The sequence below is a fragment of the Aotus nancymaae genome, unplaced genomic scaffold (genome assembly GCF_030222135.1).
Source record: "Aotus nancymaae isolate 86718 unplaced genomic scaffold, 86718_ANA_hifiasm-v0.15.2.pri h1tg000011l, whole genome shotgun sequence".
Taxonomy (NCBI): Eukaryota; Metazoa; Chordata; class Mammalia; order Primates; family Aotidae; genus Aotus; species Aotus nancymaae.
Genome location: NW_026988422.1, coordinates 24,526,336 through 24,541,818, shown reverse-complemented (window position 1 = coordinate 24,541,818; position 15,483 = coordinate 24,526,336). Strand labels below are relative to the sequence as shown.

Here is a 15,483-nt window from a genome sequence, read left to right as displayed (position 1 = left end):
CTTCATGGGTAATTCTCATTTCCTCACAGACATTTTAGCAGCATGTGACCCAGTGGATCACTCCCTCTTTCAAACAACACACTTTCTTCTCTTCATTCCAGAATAGTGTATTCTTGTGTCTTTCCTCTCACTGGACTGGCTATCAGTTTCGGTCACTTATACTGAACCCTCTTCTTTCCAGTCTGTACACAGGTGCTGGAGTGTTTAGGACTCACTCTTCAGAAAGTTTATTTTCTCTATTTGTCATCACTCTCTTAGAGGATCTCATCCAGTCTCTAGACTTCATCATTTATACTTGGGTGACACAAATTTCTAACTCTACCATTGAGCCTCCCCTTAAAACACAGACTCATCTATCTAATTGATACACCATCTCTGCTGAGATATATCTATAAGGTATCACATATTATTATGTTCAGAACAGAGGTTTTAATTATTAGCCCCCACTGCCCCTCTTTGCTGCTCCCATCTCAAGAAATGTAACTAACATCCAGTTGTTCAGTTAGAAACCCTGAATTTATTTTTGAATTTTCTTTTTCTCTCTCACATATCTAATCTGTCAACAGATCTTGTTGCCTGTACATTAAAAATACAATATACTCCAAATCAAAAGTTTGTCACCATCTCTACTGCTGTCTCCCTAGTCCAAGCCATGATCTCTCCAAAATCCTAATAACTGCACAAGCCACCTGCCCCTACTCTTGCCCCCAGCAATCTACTCTACACAGAGGAATAATTGGAATCATTGTTTTTTTTTTTTTCTTTTTTTTTTGAGATGGAATTTTGCTCTTTTGTCCAGGCTGGGGTGCAATGGTGTGATCTCAGCTCACGGTAGCCTCTACCTCCTGGGTTCAAGTGATTCTCCTGCTTCAGCCTCCCGAGTAGTTGGGATTACAGGTGCCCACCACCACACCCAGCTAATTTTTTGTATTTTTAGTAGAGAAGGGGTTTCACCATGTTGCCAGGCTGGTCTCAAACTCCTAGCCTCAGGTGATCCACCCGTCTTGGCCTCCCAAAGTGCTGGGATTACAGGCATGAGCCACCGCACCGCACCTGGCATGGAGTTATTCTTTTAAACATGCATCAGATCAAAGCCATCCAACAGCTTCCCTTCACACATAGAATCATCCCAAAGTCAACGAGAGCTCATAGGCTTTCATCCAAGCTATTATATCTCCACCTTCATCTTCTTCTACCTCTCTTCCTCCACTCTGGCCTTATTACTGTTTTTCAGATAAACGATTCCACTTCAAGGCCTTTGTGCCTGTGGCTCCTCCACCACCCAAGGATGTGACATGTCTTTCCTCTATATTCACACGGATAATTCCTCATTTTACTCAAGTGTCACCTCCTTAGAGAGGCTTTCCCTGACCATCCACAAAGAAAATAACAGTTCCTCTTACTCATTTCTGTTGTCCTGCTTCCTTTAATTGGATAAGTCATTACTACCTATACTTCTATGATATAGCTATCTTTTACAAAAAAGTATTGTGTCTCTTTTTTTTTTTTTTTTGAGACGGAGTTTCACTCTTGTTATCCAGACTGGAGTGCAATGGCGCGATCTCGGCTCACCGCAACCTCCGCCTCCTGGGTTCAGGCAATTCTCCTGCCTCAGCCTCCTGAGTAGCTAGGATTACAGGCATGCGCCACCGTGCCCAGCTAATTTTTTGTATTTTTAGTAGAGACGGGGTTTCACCATGTTGACCGGGATGGTCTCGATCTCTTGACCTCGTGATCCACCCGCCTCGGCCTCCCAAAGTGCTGGGATTACAGGGTATTCTGTCTCTTAACTCAAATATGGGTTCATTAGAGTGGGGACTTCTTCCATCCTAATCACTGTTGTATCCCAAGAGACTAGAACAGCATCAGGTACATAGTACATGCTCAATATATATGGTTGAATCAATAAATGAATGGGTAAGTAACAACATGAGCTGTTTTATCTCACAGAGTATTAAAGGAATTAGTCAATTATTTTTGCTATTATCTTTGAGACAGGGTCTTGCTATATTACCCAGGCTGAAGTGCAATGATCCAATCATAGTTCACTGCAATCTTGAACTCCTGGGCTCAAGCAATCCTCCTGCCTCAGCCTCCTGAGTAGCTAGGACTACAGGCACGTGCCACCATGCCCAACTAATTATTATTATTATTATTTTGTAGAGACAGGGGGTCTCACTATGTTGCCCAGGCTCAAACAGCTGGTCTCAAGTGATACTCTTGCCTTGGCCTCCCAAAACACTGGGATTACAGGTGTGAGTCGCCTGCACCAAGCCCATTTTTTAAAACATTACCAACCCAAGCAACACTGAAAACAGACTCATATTTATCAATAAAGGTTTTAGGCTCCCTCTATCTGGAGACATTTTAAGAAAATGATATCTAACTATCTACAGGTTTGAAGAGACTCTCTCTCTTCCTATTCCAATTTCACAATTAAAACATTTCAGTGACCTGTATTTACTGGGACAGTCTGTTCCTCTTCAACTCTTAAAAGCAGTCTTTATTTTTAGAAATCAGGATTTCCTTTTCCTGCAGAGGTTACAGCTCAGACACATTTGAGCACTCAAATGTTTACGATGACTTTGGCAGACCACTCACACTAAAGTAGTATACTTCCCCAGTGTGGAACCTCCAGGTCTCTGAGGGCCTCATTCTCATTTTTGGTGCCACTGTGAGAATTTCCTTCCTTGCCTTATCAGAGTATCTTGACCTTATCACCTCTAGAAAACTTTAGTTAGTCAGGGAAAATTGAATGCGCTTATTCCTAAAATCAGTAGACAACCCCACCATCTTGGCATGGTTCATCTTGCTAATTTATCTACTACCACCAGTCACTCTCCCCTCAGTCACTCTTCTCCAAAACCTTCAACCACCAAGCACCTGGCTTCATGGCCTTTGTTCTTACTGTTATCTTGGCTTAGAACATTCTTCCACATAAAAGTCCACTGGTACATACTGTCATCTGATTCAGGTTTCTGTCCAAATATTCTTCTATTATTTATCTCACTGTGTATGTATATCATCTCTCTACTCATTAACATGTGAGCTCATTTGAGGAGCGTGCTTTGGTTCATTGCTGTATCCCCAGCACCTAGGACCAGGCAAAGCTCAGAGCAGGCAGTCAATAAACAGTCAAATGAATGCTCAATAAGTATCTGGCATATTTTTATCATCCTTTCCCAATCCTGTTCATTATTCATTGAATGAATTTTCACTCAACTGAGAACCTACTAAAAGCAGCCTATTTTGATACTGATATTAGAATACAATTTCCTTTCTCAGTTATAAAATGATTCACTTTATTGATTTGAAAAACATGACTGGAATGCAAACGAATATTACTCACAGCTAACAAATATTAATATATTTTATTAATTTGTAAATTGACATATTTTAGGCATCTGTAATTATGTTTCACTACTTCTCTGGAATAATTTCCAAATTTTATTCTAGAAGATTCAATTGTCAGTATACTGTAAGTAATTTCAATGTAAGTAGCTTTAAAAAGTTACATTAAAAAGATTACAAATCCTTAGAATGTTCCTAACACAAAGAAATGATATATACTTGAGGTAATGTATACCCCAATTACCCAAATGGGATAATTACACATTATATGCCTGTATCAAAACATCACATGTACCACATAAATATATATGCCTCCCATGTACCCATAAAAATTAAAAATAAAAATTTTAAAAATGAGGTACCCATACACAGTGCTAGGATGGCTCTAACAATAATAAAAACAAAAAGGAAAAAGTAACAAGTGTTAGGATGTAAAGAAATTGGAACACCTGGACATTACTGGCAGAAGAGTAAAATAGTTCAATCACCATGAAAGACAATTTGTTGGCTCCTCAAAAAGTTAAACATATAATTACCATATGACCCAGCAATTCCACTCCTAGGTATATACTGAAAAGAACTAAAAACAGGCACTCAAACAAATACTCATACACGCATGTTCGCAGCAGCACTGTTTACAACAGGCAAAAGGTAGAAATAGCCCAAGTGTCCATCAGCAAATAAATGGATAAGCAAATTGTGATATACATATACAATGTAATATTATTCAGCCATAATAAGTAATGAAGTACTGATCTATATACTACAATGTGGAGGAGCTTCAAAAACACTATGCCAAATAAAATAAGCAAGATAGAAATGTCAAAAAAATTATAATTTTTCCTTTTTTTTTTTTTTGAGAGACCAGTCTCGCTCCGCCATCCAGGCTGGACTACAGTGCCACAGGTTAGCTCACTGGAACCTTTGCCTCCTGGGCTCAAACAATTCTCATATCTCAGCCTCCCGAGTAGCTGGGATTACAGGAGCCTGCCACCACACCCAGCTAACTTTTGTATTTTTAGTAGAGATGGAATTTCACCAGGTTGGTCAGGCTGGTCTCAAACTTCTGACCTCAAGTGATCTTCCCACCTTGGCCTCCCAAAGTGCTGGGATTACAGATGTGAGCCACCACGACTGGCCAAAACTTTACAATTTTTCTTAAATATATATCCAAATGCACTCGATATACTTCATGTAACATGTTTGTGAGCACTGTGCAATCTCACTGAATTTGCAATAATTTCCCAATAGAAAATAGTCTGATTCTAGTAATAATTAGAGTTACAGCTCTAATTTATTGAATGTATGTAATGTGCTATGATTTTGGATTTCAAAGTATTTAGGGAAAAATAAATTTAATCTCTACAACCAACCAAAATGCCTGCTAAATGAATTAAATATAAATAGTTGAATAAATAAATTAGAGAGAAATATGAATATATTTATCTGATTGGTGAGTCTTCTCAAATTACATAAGCTAAGAAGCCTTCTGGTTCAAGATGGCAGATGAAGCATACACATTAACCTTTCATTTCCATGACTGAAATAACAATAAATTAAAAAGGGAATAAATCTGTATCACCACTGAACGTGGGAGTGGAGATGGCTATCAACGGACCAAAACTTTTGGTAAAAATTAAGAAGATGGAGATCTGACTGGAAAAGATCTCACATAGGCCCTCACCTCTTCTGTGCATATGTTGACTACAAGCCCCTGTCTACCATTTCCTTCAGTGTAAGCTTCCAGGAAGCATGGATTTTGTCTACTCCATTCACTGCTGTATCCTTAGTACCTAGGACATGCCAAGCACATAATAGGTATTCAGTAAATATTTGACTATTGAATAAATATAGCCATCAATAAAAAATTAAAGAAACAAATTAAGATGAACCATCTTAACACACTATGCCATCTTTAAAATCCAGTGCCTATTGCATATTAAGTTTTCAATTAAAACATTCTAAATGAATGAGCACTGTGAACAGTGCTACAATAAACATACATGTGCATGTGCCTTTATAGTAGAATAATTTATAATTCTTTGGGTATATACCCAGTAATGGGATTACTGGGTCAAATGGTATTTCTGGTTCTAGATCCTTGAGAAATTGCCACAATGTCTTCCACAATGGTTGAACTAATTTACACTCCCACCAACAGTGTGCATTCCTATTTCTCCACATCCTCTCCAGCATCTGTTGTTTTCTGACTTTTTAATGACTGCCATTCTAACTGGCATGAGATGGTATCTCACTGTGGTTTTGATTTGCATTTCCCTAATGACCAGTGATGATGAGCTTTTTTATCATGTGTTTTTTGGCTGCATAAATGTCATATTTTGCAAAGTGTCTGTTCACAACCTTTGCCCATTTTTTGATGGGGTTGTTTTTTTCTTGTAAATTTGTTTAAGTTCTTTGTAGATTCTGGATGTTAGTCCTTTGTCAGATGGATAGATTGCAAAAATTTTCTCCCATTCCATAGGTTACCTGTTCACTCTGTTGATAGTTTCTTTTACTGTGCAGAAGCTCTTTAGTTTAATTAGATCCCATTTGTCAATTTTGGCTTTTGTTGCCATTGCTTTTGGTGTTTTAGTCATGAAGTCCTTGCCCATGCCTATGTCCTGAATGGCACTGCACAGGTTTTCTTCTAGGGTTTTTATGGTTTTGGGTTTTACATTTAAGTCTTAAATATAATCCATCACATAAATAGAACCAATGACAAAAACCACAGGAGTATCTCAATAGATGAATAAAAGGCCTTTAAAATAACTCAACACCGCTTCAAGCTAAAACCTCTCAATAAACTAGGTATTGATGGAACGTATCTCAAAAAAATAAGAGCTATTTATTTGGTGGGTGTGTCAGCCAGTATAATACTGAATGGGCAAAAGCTGGAAGCATTCCCTTTGAAATCTGGCACAAGACAAGGATGCCCTCTCTCACCACTCCTATTTCACATAGTACTGGAAGTTCTGACCAGGGAAATCAGGCAAGAGAAAGAAATAAAGGATATTTATTCAAATAGAAAGAGAGGAAGTCAAATTGTCTCTATTTGCAGATGACATGATTGTATATTTAGAAGACCCCATCATCTCAGCCCAAATTCTCCTTAAGATGATAAGCAACTTCAGCAAAGTCTCAGGATACAAAATCAATGTGGAAAAATCACAAGCATTCCTATACATCAATAATTGACAAACAGAGAGCCAAATCATGAGTGAACTCCTATTCACAATTGCTACAAAGAGAATAAAATACTTAGGAATACATCTTACAAGGGGTGTGAAGGACGTCTTCAAGGAGAACTATAAACTAGTGCTCAAGGAAATAAGAGAGGACAATAACAAATGGAAAAAACATTCCATGCTCATAGATAGGAAAAATCAATATCATGGAAATGTCCATACTGCCCAAAGTAATTTATAGGTTCAATGTTATCCCCAGAAAGCTCATTGACTTTCTTTACAGAATTAGAAAAAAACTACTTTAAATTTCTTATGGAACCAAAAAAGAACATGTATAGCCAAGACAATCCTAAGCAAAAAGAACAAAGCTAGAGGTATCATGCTACCTGACTTCAAACTATACTACAAGGATACAGTAACCAAATCAGCATGGTACTGGTACCAAAACAGATATACAGACCAATGGAACAAAACAGAGGCCTCAGAAATAATGCCACATATCTATAACCATCTGATCTTTGACAAATCTGACAAAAACAAGCAATGGGGAAAGGATTCCCTATTTAATAAATGGTGGTGGGAAAATTGGCTAGTCATATGCAGAAAACTGAAACTAGACCCCTTCCTTACATCTTATGCTGGCTTCATTTTTAAGAACCCATGAGGGCATCACCAACTAAATCTGATTAGTTCACAGGCCAAAACATAATGTCAGTTGACACAGTGATTAAATTTCAAATTTCTGTTTGTATGAAATCATCAAAGAGCAAACTAAGGTACTTAAAAAAGTAAAAAGAATAAGTTTAGAAACAAACTTTTCTGATTTCCTGTTTTTTTTTCATAACCTTTACTTTCTATTGCTAAAATATGTGCATGAAAATAAGATCAAGAAACCCAGTAGTCTTGGCATTCCTACCACTTTCCTCCCAAAGTCATATTAGGAACAGAGAGTGGGAGGTGTGCAGGATAGTTCTGCAGGCTGATGAAAATCTCTCGGTAGAAAGAAATGAGGGCAGAGGCTATGTGACTAGAACAGAAAAAACATTGAAAGGGAAATAACAAGACAATAGAATTTTTAAAATATAGACAGAAAGGGGAAAAGTACAAATGGAAAAAGCAACTCAATATGCTTTAAACAAATTGAGAGAACCCAGTGAATGATGGTATAGAAGAGGCATATAAGATTAAAAAATAGACAAAGAGAAAGAAACAATCACAATCAAACAAATCTTACAGAGCTGGAAAAAAACTTCTGCTTGTAAAAATGATGACAACGCCAAAGCTTACTATGTCATAATGAGTGTCCACTCTCTGCAATGCTTGCCAAACCTTCACCTTAAACTTAAGTAGCTGCTCATTTTCTCCACATTGTTGGTGCCCTAGTCCTTGGGTAGCTCTATGTGTGATAGTAATTCTAGGTAAGAAGTCAACATCGTCTACCTTAGGCTGGCTTTATACACAGTATTCTTATGTACTCTGCCTATTTGGGCCTACTTTTTAACTTCTTGAATATAACTGCAACAACACATGTTTGCCATTACTAGCCAGACAGAACCCAATTCCCTTTCTTTTGGAAATGGTGTCTATGTCTACTCTCTTGCCTTTATTTTTCTCTCTTATTTCTATAGCTCATATCCTTTATCCTTCCCAGCCCAGAGCAAGCCATCACAATCTTTCATGTGTATCTTTTGTTTGTATGAGTATGCATTTATTTTCATTTACATAAATACCAGTATGCAACGTATCACTTTGTTTCTTTTTAGCTTTTGAAATGCATCCATATTGCCATAGGTACATAAACTCATAACTACTACCTGCTGCATCATACACCTTGATGTCTAGTATATTCTACTTACCTACTTTTCCAATGATGTATACCTAGATCTCTGCTAACTTGCTGCCCAAACAATGCTGCAATGGATAGCCTGATGCATGCTCCTCATGTACCTGTGTGAGAAATTTTTTGAGAATATATGTATGCAAAAGTTACAGTATTCATCTATCTTAATTTAATGAAATAGTGCTAGACTGTTCTGTAGGATGATGGCAACAATCTACACTTTTACCAGCAGTGCCTAAGGCTGCCTAAATACAAAACTTTTTGCCAGCATTGGCTATTACCCAACTTTTCTAACTTTTTGCAGCTTAATTGGTGAGAGATGACATGCCATAATTCCTTTAGTTTAAATTTATCTAATTACAAAATAATTTGAGGTTGTGGGCATTAAAAGTTTCTTCTATAAATTAGCTTTTCATATTCATTGCCTATTTTTATATATTACAAATAACTTCATCCATTTAATCATATGGTTATTAATGCTGTCCTTTGATGAACAGAAATTCTATAAGTAATACCATCAAATTCATCAATTATTTATAATTTTGCTTACAAAATTTTGTTTAAGATGGCCTTCTTCCAATTGCATTACAAAGGTGGTCTCCTAAATGATTTTTGATTCAATTTACAATTTTAGCTTTTATATTTAAGTCTCTTTCTACTAGGAATACACCTTTGTATACTGTATTAACTAGGCATCAGTTTTATGTTTTCCATATAGTAAACCAATTTTTCCAATCATCTATTAATCAATCTATCTGTTCTCCATTGATTGTGGTACAACTCTTTACCATATATAAAATATCCCTGTTTATATCAGCTTATTTCTGAGTCCTTTATTCAATCTCTTCCATCTGTTTCTCTGTTCTTATACCAGTAAAACACTATTTTTAAAAATTACTATGACTTGATATTAAGTCCTAATACTCAATGGCCAAATACCTCTGCCTTTCTTTTCTTGAGTTTGATTCAACTATTTTTGGAATTTAATTCTTTCATAAAATTTTTGAAATAAATTTAGTATTTTTTATCCAACTGATAATTGAGATCAAGGTTAATTTAAGGAGATTGATATTCTGATGATATTACATTATATAATCCCAAAGGATGGGCAGTTTCTTCTTGTATATATTATCTATTATATTTTTATTAGGGTTTTAATATTTTCCATAGACATATAAACTCAATGATGTTAATTTATAGATATTTTATGCTTTGTAGTGGTATTTTTTCCATTAAAATTTCTAGTTGATTATTCCTGGTATAGAAAAATAAATTATTGATTTATGAGAGTTGACCTTGGATCCAAGACCTTGCTTAACTCTTCATAGCTTGTAACCACTGATCTACAAATTCTGTGTCTGTTTTTTAAGACAGGTGGTCATTTCATCTGCAAATAATGAGAGCCTTATCTCTCCCATTCTAATCCTTCCATTTTTTTCTTTTTTAAAAGTGATTTCCTTTATTGATTCCCTTTTTCTTGCTGTATAGCTTTAAAAACATGTACTAAATTTCTCCATAAAATATAATTATTTCTCTAGATTTCTTGTACCTTACATTTCCTAAATTAATTATGTAGCTTTCTGTTCCTTTTTTCCTAAGATATATTTTTCATTAACAGTTATCAAACCTATGAGTCACATGCCAAGTCAACAAAGCCAAGAGAAAAACCCGGGTGACACAGAGTGCTAGAAAAAAACAAATTTATCCCTTGTTAATATGGCTTTGTGTACTGAGACAGTCGACCTCAAGAGACACTTTTCAGTTGGTTTCTGTCACTTTTAATCATAGGATTTCAAAAACTTTGCTCCTAACTCCTTGGCCTGTATAATGGATCCCTCCTGCCTCGTGGGTCACTGCCCTCCTGCCCTCCAAAAGATTGCCCTTTTTCTGACCAGAGGGAAGTTTTTAACTCCATAGCCATTGCCTTGATATCAGGAGAACCCATCTTCTACTTACTCTCACATGTACTTAGAGTACTTACATCTACTTAGAGTAGAGTACATCTACTTCCTCTCACATTGTAAGCAGTAGCTTTGATCTCATTTTCAGACCTGCACTTTCTTTGGAACCTGTGAACAACCAACCTTATCTTTAGCTCTCTGCCCAATCAGCCCAGGCCACACCGTCATTGATTTGCAGGTAACAGAGATATTTACCTATTATCACACACATTTATCACTTAATTTCCATAGCTATTCCCCAATTGTGACACTCCTCTTTCATAAACCTAATGAGAAAGAAATAGGAAAAAAATCATGTTTATATATAGTCATATCTATATCTATATCTATAAGGTTATACATATGCATTTTTCCTCTAGTAAGTTCTGGCACTCTCAATACCCCCATTGAGTTTCCAGAACATATGATATCATTTCAAAGACATATGACAGAGAAACAATGTTTAGATTTCCAAAAGTGACACAAACTGAATTTTAACTGTAACAAACTGTTGTACCAAGCTATGTTTAAAAACTTTACATTTAGAAACAATGACACATGCTGCCAAAGTCTGTTTGAAGTGTTCTTTCTCTGTACTATGCATAAAGACTTTCTATGTTCTTAAATCAAAATTTACTCAGTAATGAAGGTGCATTCAAAAATTTGAGGAATTTTGTATGTTCATGTGTGTGTGTGTCTAGAATTTTTAAATATGCATGCATAATAACAGTTCATCTCTACAATTTAACTTTTAAGGATAAATGCTATGTGTAAAAAAAACACTAATAGCATAGCTAGCTCTTTGGAACTTTAAAATAAACAGCAAGATGAAAATCCCCATTAGAAACTGCTGAATGTCTGTCCTTGATCTCTCTTGATAGTAGTAGAACCAGTGTGGACACTGAGTACTCATGTGTTTTCAGAAACTATGACAAGTAGTCTTTCCCGTGCTCCACAGGAGACCAGAGTCTTTATTATGCAATCAGAAAGTTTGAGGTCCTACAGACAGAGCTATGTGAGCCTGCAAGGCTGCCAAGCCACGGTGGTAGCCCCAGATTGGGTGATAAAGCGTTTCAAAAATTACTTGAAAGACTCAGGACTCCTCATATAAAATTGCTCTTTGAGTTAGCTATTCACAAACTTTATGAAAAGGGCAGAGTTGCTGGGACCTCTTTCTATGTCTCTTTACTCTAATATCCTCTGGTAGAACAGATTATTTGTCTTTGAAGTAATTTATAAACTCTGCATTTTTAACTTTGGATTTATTTGTGTAACTAAAAGAGTAAATATCATTTAATTGTAACCCAAAGTTTTCAATGATATAAATAATTGTAATATGGGTTAAATGAATCGATCATGTGTAAATCATTCTTAGTAAGTTTCAGCAGCATTAACACATCTTGTTGCTAGCAATGGGAGCAACTTTCTACCCTTAAGGAAAGAGTAACTGAAGTCTGTTAGCTGTTTTCACCATTCTTAGAGTCTTATACAGTTACTGTCCATGTAGACAAACATCATGCTAAACCCTAAGTATTCTGGGATAAAAGACAGTTCCTGCTTTTGAGAAGTTTCACGTCTAGTGAAAGCTAAAGAACCATGCAGCTAAATACAAGGGAAGTACATATGCAGGATACCTAGCCTCACCTGAAGGTTACATGGAGAAACTATCATCTCACCTGAGGTTTGAAACATGACATGTAGCTGAGCAAAGAGAGAAGAGCCATGTGCAAAAACATAGCAATCCAGGAGACTGGCTGATGGTTGAATATACCTGGGATAAATCATATTTCAAGAGAATGGCAGGAGAGGTGGTTGGGAATAGTTCTGAGTGCCACAACAAAGACTTTTCATCTTATTGTGGACATAAAATTTAACTGATTTTATTGTGGATACAAAAATTAACTGTTTTTTAAAAATAAAACCAATTAATTTTTGCATCCACAAGAAAACCAATTTTTAAAAAATAGAAACAGAGCCTGATCATAAATGAGGTCTTTCAAAGACTGGCTTAAAGGGAGTGAGAGCGGAGAGAAGTGTAAGTGGCAGTAATCCAAATAGGAAGCTTTGGGGACCTCACCAAAGTCAGAGCCAGTAGGGATAAAGGGAAGGGCAGCAGATTTGATATGGAGGGTGTAGTTTGTACCAGGAAATGACAGAGACAGGACAGCTTTCAGATCTGGGGCTTCATCCACCAGATAGTTGATGCTGACATTCTCTAAAGCTGGGACTATAGGACAAAGAGTAGACATAGGGAAAAAGATGAGGAACTGTTCTAAGGACCTATGAAATGCAGGACACAAGATCTGTTTCCTGGGTGTGTCTCCTTCTGATTGCACTGCATGGAAGCCAGTAATTTTCTGCCAAAATTATAGTTTCCTAACAGGGTAAATAAAAGTCTCTCCTTACCAAGAAAGGGAAATTAAAGCATGGAAGAGAGAAAGAAAAAAAAAACGTGAATTCAATAAGTTTGTGTGCATTGTGGAAGAAAAAGAGGGAAGTGGTAACCACAGAAGGTGGAGAGAGAATAATTAGCAGCAGCAAGACTGAGTCAAACCTTAGCAACTCTACATACTTGACTGAGAGGTGGCTACAGTGAGAGTTTTCAAAAGCGGTTTGATCCAGGAAACCCCAAAATGCAATGCCAGCAATGGCTGGCAGTTCAGCAGGAGGTCAGAGAACTCAGGCACCTCTTGTTAGTAAACGCCTGTTCTCTCCCTCTGAGCCAAGTTAGAAAAGATAGAGCAGGGCATATTTCATTCCTCTTTTCACAGACGTAGTCAGTTGGTAAATATATAACTAGAGAAAGTTAACTGAAATATTAGGACATATTTACATTTATTTGTAAAAGGTCAATTTTTCAATTGTGCTGTAGAGCATAAGAGGAAAAACTCCACAAAGGTATTGTATTTAGTCTATACTTTATTTTTCAACCATTATTTTAAAATTGGGAGATTTTACATAATTGCTGATTCCACTTCAAACATTACAAGACCTGGCCACATAAAGCCCACCTTCCTCCATGACGTCTAATGCCAGGATTAGAGAAGTGCCTGTCTCCAGATTAACAACATGCAAATTTTGGAGCCTCAGTCTATCACACTTTAATTCTCTTGTCACATCAGTTATTTTTCATACTGCAAATACATTTATTTGGTATAACCACGTTCACTTCTACTAGAGGGTTTCTATACTTATGAACTCCCAGTTTATCATGTTTCATATATAAGAAGAAAGTGGTCCTCCAAAGCAATAGTGTCTCAACATTTTGGAAATAGTGTCCATTACTCGCATGTGATCATTTTGGTCTTAACCAACATCACAGCATTCCCTAGTCTAAGGAGTGTTGTAACTATGCTGGGTTCCATGGTGTTGTACAGTCACAATTAACACATGATATTGAGATTAGGTGCATAAGCAGTGAGTGTGGATTAGGTGCATAGGCAGTGAGTGCTAGTTAAAAGAAGTATATTATTAGGATGCAAAAACAAAAAAAGAAGAGAAAAAATGAACAAAGAGAGTAATTGGGAATATTTCATGTGCACCTGGATTTTACCTGAAAGAGCATGTGAATCACCTGGTGTGTGGAAAGCACAGCATCCCTGCAATAAATCCTAATTAATTTTAAAACAGCAATCTTTCTATTAGTGTGAAAGTAAGCTCACTCATTAAACTGGTCATATTGATAAATGTGTTAAGTATTGTCATACTTTACATAACTTTAAACACTGCCATAACATTAATACAAAAATGTAAATGTTCCAGAAGCCACCACAGCCTGAGTAGTAACTACATCACTATCCCTCCACATTCTAGCAGTAGTTTAAAAGTTGCACAATTTACTGATCCTTGGATTAAGTTTGGGAGTCATTTTAGCACAATGGGAAAGCTTCTATTAAAATGTATAACATGGTACTTCCATGTAAGAAATAATGAGAGCTCACCAAGCAAACAGAACATTTGAGAGTCACAGCACGGTGGCAGAAATTGGCATTGTGTGCTGTAAGTCATCAGTCTCATCTAAGTGGAAGCCTTAAAGTGAAAATTCATCAAGTGAAAACCCTTAAAGAGAGAAAGAGAACATTCAGATGCAACATTCTGTCCATATATTTTCCTTATGACTAAGGGAGACTGCATATCAGACATGGGAAAAATATTTTCTATTTATAAACGTAATGTCAACTTCTTCATATTCAGAGATTTACAGGCAAAGTTAAAATAGTCTGGCCAGCCATACTGTTGACTATAAACACATGCAAAGACTTAAAAATACAGACCTCCCCAAAGTTATTAAATAAGAGGCCATTGTGTCCAGTTAATGGGCAAGAATCATTGTTTACTATTTTTATATAATAGCAGTTTTCAATAGCTCTTTTCTTTTTCCTTTTAATACACAGCATTCCATTCAGCCAACCCTAAATTCCCTCTTTCCTCATATTGGAGAAATTGTTCTGCATTCTAATTTGCATAGTCACTTAGTTATTGGAAGAGATCACACACATTTCAATCCTGCTTGTACCACTGATTTATTAAAACAGCTTCCGGATTTCGAATTCAAAGTCAGATGACACATAAGTCTCACTATGCAGAGTTTTCTTACCTTCTTTTTTTTTTTTTTTTTGAGATGGAGTCTTGCTCCGTCGCCCAGGCGGGAGTGCAGTGGCATGATCTTCATTGCAACCTCTACCACCCAGGTACAAGCAATTCTGCCTCGGTCTCCTGAGTAGCTGAGACTACAGTTGTGTGCCACCACAACTGGCTAATTTTCTATTTTTAGTAGAGATGGGATTTCACCATGTTAGCCAGGCTGGTCTCGAAATCCTGACCTCATGATCTGCCCCCCTTGTTCTCCCAAAGTCCTGGGATTACAGGCATGAGCCACCATGCCTGGTCTTTTCCACCTTCTTAAACATACCAGTTAAAATGCATATTGAAGAATTATTTCTAGATTATTACCTAGTAGCTCCATTCTATCAGGCCTTACAACACAAATCATTCCACTTTGTTCTTCAGTTTTTCTAAACCATTTTAAACAAAACATATGCCTTGACAATAGTAACCCTCTTGTTTATGTTTGGGTAGCTTATATTTATATAGTTATATGATAAAAGTTTATCCTAATGGAATTGATCATCCTAGCCATACCTTTGTCAGCCAGATTCTTTACTTT

The 15,483-nt window shown here is 36.6% G+C and overlaps 1 protein-coding gene across 8 annotated transcripts in view; it reads right to left on the bottom strand.

Annotated features, from left to right (window-relative positions):
* PRKD1 (protein kinase D1) overlaps positions 1-15,483 on the bottom strand; it is a 352,406-nt gene that overhangs the window by 176,256 nt on the left and 160,667 nt on the right. The window contains exons 1-2 of one of the 8 annotated variants that reach the window (XM_064374709.1): positions 10,533-10,571; positions 8,393-8,483 (exon numbers count right to left, since the gene is read on the bottom strand). The exons of the other annotated variants lie outside the window; for them this stretch is intronic. The gene's annotated coding sequence lies outside the window, so the exon portion shown is untranslated. Of the gene's footprint in view, positions 1-8,392; positions 8,484-10,532; positions 10,572-15,483 lie in introns of those variants that run through there. 8 annotated transcript variants of the gene reach the window in all.